This window comes from Lissotriton helveticus, chromosome 7 (assembly GCF_964261635.1).
Source record: "Lissotriton helveticus chromosome 7, aLisHel1.1, whole genome shotgun sequence".
Taxonomy (NCBI): domain Eukaryota; kingdom Metazoa; phylum Chordata; class Amphibia; order Caudata; family Salamandridae; genus Lissotriton; species Lissotriton helveticus.
In genome coordinates this window covers 314,194,067-314,206,650 of record NC_136068.1, presented here as the reverse complement: position 1 = coordinate 314,206,650, position 12,584 = coordinate 314,194,067, and the positions used below count along the sequence as shown (strand labels likewise).

The window sequence follows — 12,584 nt, the reverse complement described above, 5'->3', positions numbered from 1 at the left end:
GCCCCATGCCGTTATTTGCTGGGTGGCAACTTACTAGACATCACTTTCGTGTCATCTAGATTTCGGCGCGTTCTGCTGCCTTGGAACTATTCGCACAACAGTTTGCTACTGATGACCCACCCCCCGCGACGCCCCACGCCGGAAATCTGGACGTTGTGCTGCGTTGGGACTATTCGCACAGCCGACCGCTACTTCGTTGTTTTTCCCTAAAAATGTTTATATGTTATTACTATTTTTGTTTTCTTGTATATATTTATAAATTATTAAAGTTTTATAATCTTACTACTTTGTCGGAGTGCTATATATATTTAATGCGACACATAATTGTAAAAACTTTGATGTACAAAGAGTCATCCCTGGAATCTTCCGCTTCAGGCTCGGTCCCCTCCCCAATCACAATACAGGATGGTTTTCAGATAATAGCAACGCTTCTGCTGTGACGGATCTCATCCAGTGTGGGCCTTGATCTACTATAACTCCTTTGAAGAGGGGTGATTCTTTACAGCTGTGGCCATAAACTACATCTGCAGGGCTAGCTGATACCCTAGGACCAGCCTGGACAATCGGACACAGAGGAAAAGGAGTGTCAGAGGGTGCGGTAGTGAATAGGGCGAAAGGGAGGTGTCGGGCGGGCACAGGGTGTGATTCTCAGGGAAGAGCAGCGCAGATGGGGGGAGGTTTATTACCCATGCATAAGACAGAGAGCGGGGGTGACCACTGCCTGGGGGAGATGCTTGCGAGGGTGGGGAGCCATGCTAAGGATCGACAGCGTGCACAGAGTGGGTCTGGTCAAGGCATCTAAAATGGCTGCCGTGCACGACAAAAGTGTGGCATTTGAAAAAAGACAAGAAGGCGCAGACAATGTTTTTCAACACTTCCTGATTTCCTTCGAATCGAACGTTAACAGACGTTGGGGCATATTACCAAAGTTAAGCGATATTTATCCCTAACGATGCTTAGCAACGATTTTTTTACCGTCAGAAATTATCGCAGATAAACCTTGCTATTATCAAGGTTTATCGGAAATACGATAAAAAACGACCGCAATGCATTAATATCGCTGAAAACTCAGCGATATTCATGCATTACCGAGCTAATGCTCTTAGCCATGTTATCCACCTCCCATTGGATAACATGGCTAAGAACTGCTCAGGGCAGGTGGTAGCTTTTGGAGATATTCGCGCTTATCTCGAATATTTCCAAAAGTTGATAATAGGAGATAGCGATGTTAGCGACTGTTTCCAGTCGCTAACATCTTGGCATGCCCACTTTGCATGTCATTAGTGATAAATATCACTCACATGCAAAGTGGGGCCCAAGATGGTCGCTATCTTCTACTAGCCGTCGCTAACTGGTGTTAGCAACAGCTAGGTAATACACATATAATTTTATCTCCGCGAAGCGGAGCGCTGTTACAGATATATATCTTGTTTTTGAACGTTAATTTCTCAAAATGCAGTGAAGCACATATATTGAGACCTAGCAAAGGCACATCGGGCTACCAGTCCCTACAATTTTGCCAAGTTTCGTGCAAATCCATTCAGCTGTTCGATCCTACCGAGAGACAAGATGGCGGCCGCTACGGACTGTTTGGAATGTTTACAGACACCGGAGAGCCAATCAGCTTCGCTTCACAAAGCTCCGTAACGCGAAAAGTACGCGAAGCGGTGCGCTGTTACAGATATATATCTTTTTTTGAACGTTAATTTCTCAAAATCCACTGAAGCACATATATTGAGATCTAGCAAAGGCACATCGGGCTACCAGTCCCTACAATTTTGCCAAGTTTCGTGCAAATCCATTCAGCTGTTCGATTATTATTATTTTTATTTTTTTTTGCCCCGCGGGGCCCTTTTAAAACCTCCACATCAAACCTAGGGGGTCAGCGACAATGTACTATGCCCCCTTATGGTCATTTGCCCCTTCGCTTTGGCCTCCTCTTGTCTCTCGATCCTACCGAGAGACAAGATGGCGGCCGCTACAGACTGTTTGGAATGTTGACAGACGCCGGAGAACCAATCAGCTTCGCTTCACAAAGCTCCGTTGCGCGAAAAGTCCGCGTCCTGGGCCGCTGCCCAGTCCGCTGTTACAGATATATATCTTTTTTTAAACGTTAATTTCTCAAAATCCACTGGAGCACATATATTGAGACCTACAAAAGGCACATCGGGCTACCAGTCCCTACAATTTTGCCAAGTTTCGTGCAAATCCATTCAGCCGTTCGGGCTAAAAGTGAGGCCAACCGCCCTATGGAAATTAACATGGGAAAAACGCGTTTTGGGACCCCCCTTTTTTCTCGGCCCCCCCTTGACGAACCCCCCCAAAATTTTCAGGGGCTGCTCAGAAACAAAATGTGCCATTTTCCTGAAAATTTCAGCCAATTCCGTCCACAAACGCCAAAGTTATTAGACATAGAATTTTCAAAAAACCCATAGAGAAAAAATCCTAACTATATATACCTACTGGCGACCGCCAGTAGGTAATATATATATATATATATATATATATATATATATATATATATATATATATATATATATATATATATATATATATATATATAAACAAAGCTAATTTAGTAGGATGAACTCAACACAGAAGAGCTGCTTATAGGTAGCTCAAGAGCTAGCTACCAGTAGTTCATAAACCTACTCGTTGGAGAAGCGAGGGGCCTCATTTATGAGGCCGTGCATCACTTTTACGTCGCTGGTGCGTCACTTTTTGTGACGCACCAGCAGCGTAAAAAAAGTGCCTTGTTGCACCATATTTACAAAGTGACGCATCTAGGTAGATGCGTCACTTTGTAAACCCCTGCGCTACATTATACCTACGTGAGGTATAATGTATGCACGGGGGCGTTCAAACGCAAGAAAGAGTCATAGAAGTGACGCAGTGAAATCTATAAGATTTCACTGCGCCACTTCTAGGACACAAATGCGTCAATTTCTTACGCCTGCCTCACAGCAGGCGTAAGACTGACGCACATAGGGCTTGCCTCATGTGAAAGTACACATTGCTGGAGTTGCGTCACTTTTGTGACACACTCCAGCAATGCGTCACTTTTGCACCTACAGATACGTCAGAAATACTGACGTGTCTGTAACTCCTTGCGCCATGATGCGTCATACTGTAAATATGACGCATCACTTGTGTCGCAAGGAGAGCCCAGTGAAAAGTGATGCATCGCTGTTTTCACGCAGCGATGCGTCACTTTCCATAAATGAGGCCCCTGAACTTTATGCACTACAGCCGGTGACCCTGAGCTCTGGGAGTGCTCAATTTGCATTTCACCTTAGTCCTCCGAGTGCTTACTGGGACATCTGAGTGGTCACTGATCCTTTCCGTTGAGCCCTCAGTGTTAATTATGTCCATCACACTAACCGTTTTAGTCTCTCCTCATTGATTCCTGTGTCCTTTCCTTGACCCCTTTGATGCTGTCAGTGCCTTTTCCATGCATCCCCTACATTATCACTATGTACCGACCACACCCTTCTAAGGGCTCTATTCAGAGTTATCTGTTACCTCTGCGGGAGAGATGTGGATACTGGGCGATGTCTCCCCATGAGACAATGGATATAGCAAGTTGATATCCCAGAATGAGGAATAACATGTAGACCCTAAAATGCAATGTCCAATTCTGAATGTTTTTCCTTTCCAAGAGAAAAGGGCCCGAATCCCAGTCCATTTGCCATGTGCTTAAATAGCTGGTAAATGGCTGGGGGCATAGCATTTGCCCATGAAGGGGGCGTGGGAGCTGCAGCTCCCTGTTGGAGGATATGAGCCTCCAGGTTCTGGGTGCAGCAGCTGTCTACAGCCCCGTAGCTCCACAGATGTCTCAATGCAAGGGAACTCCCTAGAATAATTTCCTATAGAACCACAATCATAAACGTTTTTGCAGTAGGGCCCACCAGCACTCTTTTATGTATACTGAGACCTATTTTTCATCATCAGAATGTCATCCAGAGAAAGTCAGAAAAGAAAGGAAAAGAAAAATAGAAAAGCAGTGACAAATAGAGAAAGCAGTGCTAAAAAGAATATGAAAGTGAAATAAAGAAACAGGAAGTGTAGGGTTGGGGCGGGTGAGAAGACATTGAGTAGAACTAAGACTATGGTGTCTTAGAAATCGGCAAAACCACCAGCATGCTCTAATGAGAAACTTCAGCCCACTGCCCATGTCTTTTGTTACAAATTAGAACTGTAGAATGCTGAGACCTCTATTGAAGACAACAATGGAGTAGCTCCAGGCCTAAAGTGGCTGGGATAAGCCAGGAGCTCCAAAGTAAGTTTTCATGTTTCTTGATTTTTAATTTAGAACATTCTACCCTTAGTGGTAGAAAGCTGTAATGGATGGCCTTATAGTCGTGCTGCCTCGAGTTATACCGGTTGTAAAAAAGACCTCTGTCTCATTATAGGCCCTTGCCTGCTGCTCGGGCCTACAACTCGGGTGCAGGGCATTTAACAACTGATAATAGCCCCCGGCAATGGGCTATAAGGCTATATGAGAGCATTGCAATGTCCAAAACAGATAAGATGCCTAAACCTGACACACTATTCATTACAGTTAGTGTAGATGAAAGAAAACACAAAACCTCTAATAGTCAACTTTCTGTGAATTTCAAGCATATCAGTGTTACCTGTTGCACAATCCATTTCAAGATATCACAGAACTAATGGCAGCTGTTGACAGTCGTGTTCTATATAAAAGAATTGTGCCAATTCACCAAAACTGGTATCCGAGAGAGCTTATATATTGTCACATGGAATCATTTTTGAAGGAAGGTAAACAGTTACAACACGGAATAGGATTCCTTTAAAGGTAGTTGTTTCTCCCACCATATCTCTTCTATTGACATGTGTGGGTAGCACAATTGTTTTTTAAACTAGAAAGGATACAAAGGGATGATAAATCTCTGACCTGATCATGGTATTTAATCACAGGAATTAGCAATGCTCTTTGTAGTGCTGGGGCGAACAAGTTATTTGCCATCTTATAATGAAATAATAAATATGGGATCAATTGCCCTTACCTCCAGGGCGATAGCACGCCCTAGTGGCTATAATAGGAAAGTGTTGGGAAACCTACGTTTTGTCTCATTTCTTGCCTAGAATGATAGCAAAGGGCAGGGCCGGCTTTAGCGCTGTTGATGCCAGATGCAAAATTCATTTTTGGCACCCCCAACGACCTCCTCCTCAGATTCCCTCACTACCACCAGACAAAAGTGCCCCTCATCTCTCCATAACCTCTCTCTAAACATACATTTAATTTGTTTTTAAGCACTGGTAAGGGTTGGCTTTACTGATAAGAATGTATATCCACCCAAACAAACCCTTTTCAGCAACATTAGGAATAGATAATGAAAGACTGGGAAAAAACACATAACTACCTAACATATACAGATCTGTGATCCACACGGTAGCGTTCTTTGCAGCAGCCATATTAACCCTCTGTGCTACTTTATGGTGAGTCAAAACTGCCACTAGACAAAACTCTGATCTCTCTCTAGCAGGAACATCAATCACAAGAGCTATCTTGACATTTTTAAAGCTGCCTGAAAACTGGACATACAAGGAACTCTGCCACAGGTGTTTTTAAATCGTAAGTTATTGCTAAACTCAGCGCCCCCACCTGAGGTCAGCGCACGGTGCGGCCGCGGTTGTACTGCCCTAAAGCCAGCCCTGGGAAAGGGATCACGATATAAGTAGGGTTCCTGTCGTTTTACTTGTGCATAAAACCACTCCTTGGCAAAAAATATAATGGTATTTTCAGTTCATTGCTTTAAACTATGCACAAAGTTAAGCATTTATTTGTTAACTTTTGTTTACTGTTAGTGAATTTCTGTAAAAATGTACTTCCAATAAGCAGTATATTTCAATTAGTATCCTCATAAGGTTCTGTGAGTGAAGGGACAAGCTTTCAATCTAAGTTGAGGAGAAGTGTGACCTTCACGCACCTCTCAAGTGATGAATACTGAGTGGCAACAGCAGCCTCAGCCCAATGCGCGGCTTCTCAACCAGGATCCGAATCAACAATTGTGTTATGGAGCTGTGACAGTACTTATGTGCTGTTAGGGCTGCATGTCTCCCATGGTCTAACTCTGTGAGCTGATCTCCTAGTGCCACTGTGTATGACCGTGACGTCTTGGAGTCCCTGCTGTCTGCTCGTGTAGGAGTGCTCCTGTCCCGGGGCAACAGTAGTGGTTAATTTGTAAACAAATAAGTGCTGGGTCTCTCCTCAAGAGGCAACTTGAACCAGCCCATTTCTCCTGTTAGCGCCACCTAAAACAGAACCAACTACTCACCATGAAAGTGGGGAGAGGATGTGGAGTAATGGACAGAGCTGCCGACTGCTGAGCTGGGGAACCAGGTTCGAGTCTCAGCCTCCGTTCAACATGCTGTGATTCTGGGCAAATCACTTAATCACCCCGTGGCTACCAAAAATGAATGTGTCTTTAACGGGTGCTCATGAAAAGTGCAGGTGTGGATGATTAAGTGCCGGTGCTGAGCACTTGAAAGCACCAGCTCAAATTAAGCACTGAATATCAGGGAACTGTCTCCTCCTGACAGAGTGCTGACCTGTCCCGGGGCAACAGGCAGCTGTCTGCTCGTGACAGTGGGCTGACCTGTCCCGGGGCAACAGGCAGCTGTCTGCTCGTGGCAGAGTGCTGACCTACTGCCTTGGAATTCCTTCTGTCTCCTCGTGAATTAGGGCTTTCCTGTAGTCATTGCTGGCTGCTTGTGAGAAAGGGTTGAGCTGCTTTCATGGTGATACTGCTGTCGATTCATGACAGAGTCTAACCTGCTGTCCCAAAGTCATTTCTGTTTTCCTTTTGAATACGGTGACGTTTTGTCACGGTGTCACTGCTGGCTGCTCGCTACAGAGGAGTGACCTTCTATCTCAGTCACTTCTGGCCCCTTCTGACAGAGGGCTGACCGCTACTGTCACAGTGCCACTGCTGTCTGCTCGGGACGAATGGCTGACCAGTACTCAGGATGAGCCGGTGGTTGGAGGTGGGGCCCACCAGCACTCATTTTTTCTGAAATGTACATATTTTTTGTTATCAGACTACGACCCAGAGGAAGTGTGGAAAACAAAAAAAGGGGGAGGGAGGGAAAAAGAAAGAAAGAAAGAAAGAAAGAAAGAAAGAAAGAAAGAAAGAATGAAAGAAAGAAAGAAAGAAAGCAGGGATGAAAAATGTAAACACAGGAGATGCCGGAAGAAGCTCATGGTCATCCAGTCTTTTGAAGGTGCGCATGTTAGCCCCTCTACATTAGCAGAGGTGTATTATTAGAAGGCAACCTCCAGTTTGCCCAAATAATATTCTATTTTCTTCACTGTCAAAATTATTCAGATTCAAAACAAGTGTTCTGGTGAAACCACCATGGGAAAACACGAGTGATGCACAGCTGTGGGTCTCACATAAAAACATTGATACTGAAATTCGATTGCATACCAAGACATCGTTCTTTGCTTCGAACCACTGTGTTCCACAACAATAGGCTGGCCACTAGTATGATTGTTCAGTTACTTGACTATATTTGTTTTTCTCAAAGAAATATAAATCGATAAAAATATTAATTGGATGTTAATGTTTTTGTCTATAATTTCCTGCTAGGTAACTCTGTTTCACCCTGAGGAAGCCCCTATTTGCCCTTAACATTTGAGGTCGCAACGCTTTGGCACTTTACAACGTATGAGGAGGATGATCAGATTGAATTGGCCTTAAAACTATTGTAAATTTAGTAGGGAATATGATTTAAGGCAAGGAAGTACATTGCCCTCAGTAAGGAAACTGTGTTAGTTTATTGTGGATGGAGCAATCCCAGGGCATTCCTATGAATGAATGCATGAAGATTCAAGATTTGTGATTGTTTCATGTCACATGTGTATATGTTTGTTTAACCTCATAGCTGCTGCCGTCGGTCGCCGAACATTCGGAGCACTACCTGGCTGATTCTGCGAATGTTCAACGACTGACGCGGCCCCGCCCACTCTTTGGAACGCCCAGCACTGCGCCGAAATAACGGCCGCAGCTAAGGCGTTAAAGATCTATTGTGTCTTTGAATTGTTTCTCAGTCATATAGCAGCTAACCTAGGATGAAAGCGTAAAAATAGCGTAGCATAAAAAAGATTGAGTAACTCATCAAACAAAGTCAGTGTATTACAACTACCAAAGTATTGATGAACTTATGGTGAGTGGTGGTCACTGTTTTTGAATGAACCTGTTGTCTTGGTGTCCCCTCTGTCTGTTTGCGCTAGAGGGCTGACCAGTTGACCCGGATTCACTGCTATCCGCCCGTGACAGAGGGCTGACATGCTGACCCTAAGTCCCTGCTGCTGTCTACATGTAGCAGAGGGCTGGCCTTCTATCACAGTCAATCAAAAGTGCAGCTACTCACCCGTGAGGGTCTCAAGGCCTGGGGTGGGTGAGGAGGGATTGCTGATCCATCTGAGCCCTGGGGTTCAGTCGAAGAGCCAGGTCTTGAGGTCCTTCCTGAATTGGGTCAATGATCCGGATTGCCTGAGGTGGCGAGGCAGGCTGTTCTAGGTCTTGGCGGCGAGGTAGTAGAAGGATCATCCTTCCTCCAGTGTCACTACTGTCTGCTTCCTACAGAGGGATGACGCTACTGACTCAGTATCACTGCCTGTGACTGACAGGAGGACACTTTCCTCACACCGCTGTCCCATTTGGCACTGCCACTGGCATGATGTCTGATGGACACTCACTGCCAGTGATAAACGGTCAGTGGCGCTGAAACAATTTTCAGAGTGGGGTTGCTGCCACCAATGTTACATCACTGAAGTTGTAGGATTTGTGAAAAATCCAATTGTCACACAAATCATAAGCATTTCAAACGACCCATACTCATGCAGCAGTAAAGTAGTATGAGTCTGGTATGTAGGTGGTGGCCCATTTTTGAGGACACTGTCACAAATATATTCCTAGAGCATGGTGTGGTAGCACACTGTCACTTACAAATAGAACATTTTCTATTGAAATGGCCACAAACTTCACAAAGACATGCGGTTTTTCTTATAAAAACATAGTGCACAAAAGATAATGTGAGAAATCGGGTTTCAGTAAATATAATTTGCATATCACCAAGTCAATTGTCTTGATTTGATCCCATTAAAACCCCAGTTTTGCAAGCTTCAGAATTACAAAATGGTGTGCTTCATTTGTGCTTTTTCTAACTGGTGGTATATTTTGAAATATTGGTACAGTTCATTTACAGGTATTTAAATGTTGCTGTGTGTTAGAAGAAAACTGAAATCCTACAGCCTTTCCTTTCCCGTTCCAGTTAGCCAGCAAGATTGCCAGATAGTTCACTTTACAAAATGCTCTACATTTGCAGTTAGAGAAAGTAAAGTAAACACCAAGCAATCTCCATGTTAAAATAATAAGTAGCAATTAATTAGAAGACAGCCTGGCATTTGACCTATGCCTATGAACGCACCTCAAACATATATAAAAACAAACCAGAAAGGGCATCTTTATTGCTCATTCCCCTTTTGTACCTCAACATGGGTATTTTGGGAGTGCCTATGCAGGTGGTTGGTTTCCTAGCCCCTCTCACACAGTGTTAGAGACTTTGACGCTATTTTTCAGACAGTGTTGCCCCTGTGAGGGAACGCTTGTCTCCTGACTAGGGCTGTACATAATTTCTGTACCATAGTCTTGTGTAAACCATGATTATTGGTCTCCACCTATAATAGGTCATTTTTTCTGTGGTGCAAGCGCTGCGTCACAAACACCCGGATGACGTTAGAAACTGTCACTTTTGTCCTATATTAAAAGTGAGGCACCGGCCGCGCAAGGAGCTTGTACATAAGTCCCTGAATGAACACTAGATTAGAGCGGTTATCTCACGAGCCTGCACGTAACGTTGATATGGCACATACGATGCTCACGTAAATGAACACCAGTCCACCATAATCGTGACACTTAAAATTCTCGCGAGAATCAGAGATTTTACACAAGAAAAAGTAAGTGCCAGCCTTACTCCTGACTTCCCTATCCCCAGGTCACCCCGTCTGATGGAAGGCTACACTCCCTACTGCCTGCCAAGTATTTCAGTGTCCAAAGGTTAAGTCACGTGTAACAAAATGCCTTCACTAAAATATCAGGAAAGTAGCTGCAAATGCTTTGCGTCATTTGTTAAATTCTGTGTTTACCTGGAGCAGCAGGAGTAGTTGCCGGCCGGAGGACTTGCAGTCAGATGAACTCTTTTTGCACTTTGGAAACGCTGGACGTCTGGCTGAACACGACTCTGCTGGGCTTGTTTCACGTTACAGAGCAGTGCTTTTTTTTTTTTTTTTTTTGCTCTGTGTTCGTTTTGTTGTTCTTCTGGGTGAGTCGGTCTGAAGGTCAAATGACTATATTTCCCAGAGAGTGGTTTATTACAGATAGTAAATGATTACCCTCAGGGCCTTAGGCAGCGTTTTACTGCAAGGGTGGGGGGGGGGGGGGGGGCGCAGGCAGGGCTGGGGTTTGATGTATCGGGGTGATTAGTACACAAAACAACAAACACAAAACATCGACGCACAGTAACCTCTTAGATGAATACGTTTTTTTCTGAAGCAAAACTACCTTCTTAGCATTTTATTTGTCATTTCTCCGACCAAAAACTATTGCTCGCTCGAGGATGAGATCACCTCAAAATCAAAGACCCGAAAACCGAGGTGGGGCAGTGGAGTGTGGACTCAGAAGAAGAACGAGCAGCACGAAGCAGGAATGTGCAGGGATGTAACTACCAATGGCGCAGCAGGTGCAGTGGCACCGGGGCACAGCGGCCTTGGGGGCTATCAAGCCCAGTTTAATAATATGTTTTTACTAGCCGTCCATTGCCATCTTGCACTCATGCCCACTGCACCCTTGCTACGCCTCTGGCAACGTGGATCTTCTTGGTCTGATTTATAAAATGTTATATAGCGCGAACAAGATCCCGAAGGATATCAGAGCGCTTTACAATAAGTTGGTGGAGAGGACAAAATGAAATATACACAGCAATTGTGAGGGGAAAAAAAATAAAAAAACACAATGATAAACAGTAAACAATGGTACACATAGAGGGTCCAACATTAAGCAGACAATATGGACCCTAACTGTTAGTTGTGCTATGGAGCTAGGAACCAAGAGATAGCCACCTTATGAGTATCACAACCCCTTATGGTAGGAATTTGCTCATTAAGAATCTCTTGGCTTCCAGTTTGAAAGCCGTCGTCGAGGCGAGTCTGCGTACATCCGGAGGAAGAGAGTTCCATATTTTAGGGGCAGCACCAGAGAAGGCTCGGTGACAAGTTCTCTTTTTGCTAAGGATGATAGGTTTCAGGAGGAGAGTAGAGGCACTTCTGGAAGCCCTCTCCCCGCAGGATAATTCAAGTTTTTGAGCTAGATAAGTGGGAGTATTGAAGTGCAGGGCTTTGTGTGTCAGGATCGAAATCTTTAGCTGGATTCGTGCTTCAAAGGGTAGCCTGTTGAGAGCTTTCAGTACTGGGGAGATGTGCTAGTTTCGTTTGGAACCTGTAATCAATCTTGCTGCAGAGTTCGGCGAGGCCCTAAGTGGAGCCAAGGCGTATTTAGGAAGGCCACAGAGAGTTGCACTGCCATAGTCTAACCTTGATAACACAAGTGCTTGTACAACCTGCTTGAAATCCTTTTGAGGCAAGAAGGATTTGATCATTCTGAGTGTCCTCATCAGGTGGTTTGCTCCCTTACAAACGTTGCTGATATGAGCCTTCATACTCAGGTGCTTGTCCACTGTGACTCCAAGCGATTTGGCTGAATCTATGATAATCGGAGTGCAGTTGAGAGTCGTGAGGTGAGGTAACCAGAGATCGATCTTGGGGGTGTGGTTCGGCGGGGAGATGAGCAAGAATCCCGTTTTAGAAGCGTTGAGCAGGAGATGATTCTCTGTTAACCAATTTTGGGTTGAAGTGAGGATAGAATTTAGTGAGATGATGTTGTCCGGGGATGACATTTTCAGATAGAGTTGTGTGTCATCTGCATACATGTGGAAGAGAATATTCATAGTTATGTAGGTTAGTAAGAGGTTCCAAGAAAAGATTGAAGAGGATAGGAGAGAGGGCGGATCCTCGGGGGACTCCCATGAGTACTGGGCAGGGCTGAGAGAGAGAGTGATTTGACTTGAATCTGTGAGATCTGTGGAGATGGAAGGATGAGAACCAGCGGAGCACTAGATCCAAGAAACCCATTCTGTTTTGTAGGATGGATAGGAGAATGTCATGCAAGACCGTATCGAAAGCAGATGAGAGGTCAAGGAAGATCAAGAGGCAGGGTTCGTTTTTGTCAAGCATTTTCAGGATGTCATCAAAAATGTGTATGAGGATCGATTCAGTGCTGTGACCCCTCCTGAAACCAGATTGATGATGGTCTAAGAGTTGGTCATTCTCAATGTGAGCACAGAGCTGGGATTGGACATATTTTTCGAGAAGTTTCGCTGGGGTGGAGATGTTGGAGATGGGACGGAAGTTATTGAGATCCGATTTGTCGGCATTGAGTTTTTCATGAATATTTTCAATGTCTTTTTCACTACATTTTATAGCGGAAGCCAGTTAACCTAGT

At 44.5% G+C, this 12,584-nt stretch overlaps 1 protein-coding gene across 3 annotated transcripts in view; it reads right to left on the bottom strand.

Annotated features, from left to right (window-relative positions):
* Positions 1-10,369, bottom strand: part of SGK2 (serum/glucocorticoid regulated kinase 2) — a 448,429-nt gene extending 438,060 nt beyond the window's left edge. The window contains exon 1 of one of the 3 annotated variants that reach the window (XM_078652126.1): positions 10,175-10,369. The gene's annotated coding sequence lies outside the window, so the exon portion shown is untranslated. The remainder of the gene's footprint in view (positions 1-10,174) is intronic. The other 2 variants (XM_078652129.1, XM_078652128.1) reach the window with 2 other exon arrangements.
* Positions 10,370-12,584: the final 2,215 nt, after the last annotated feature.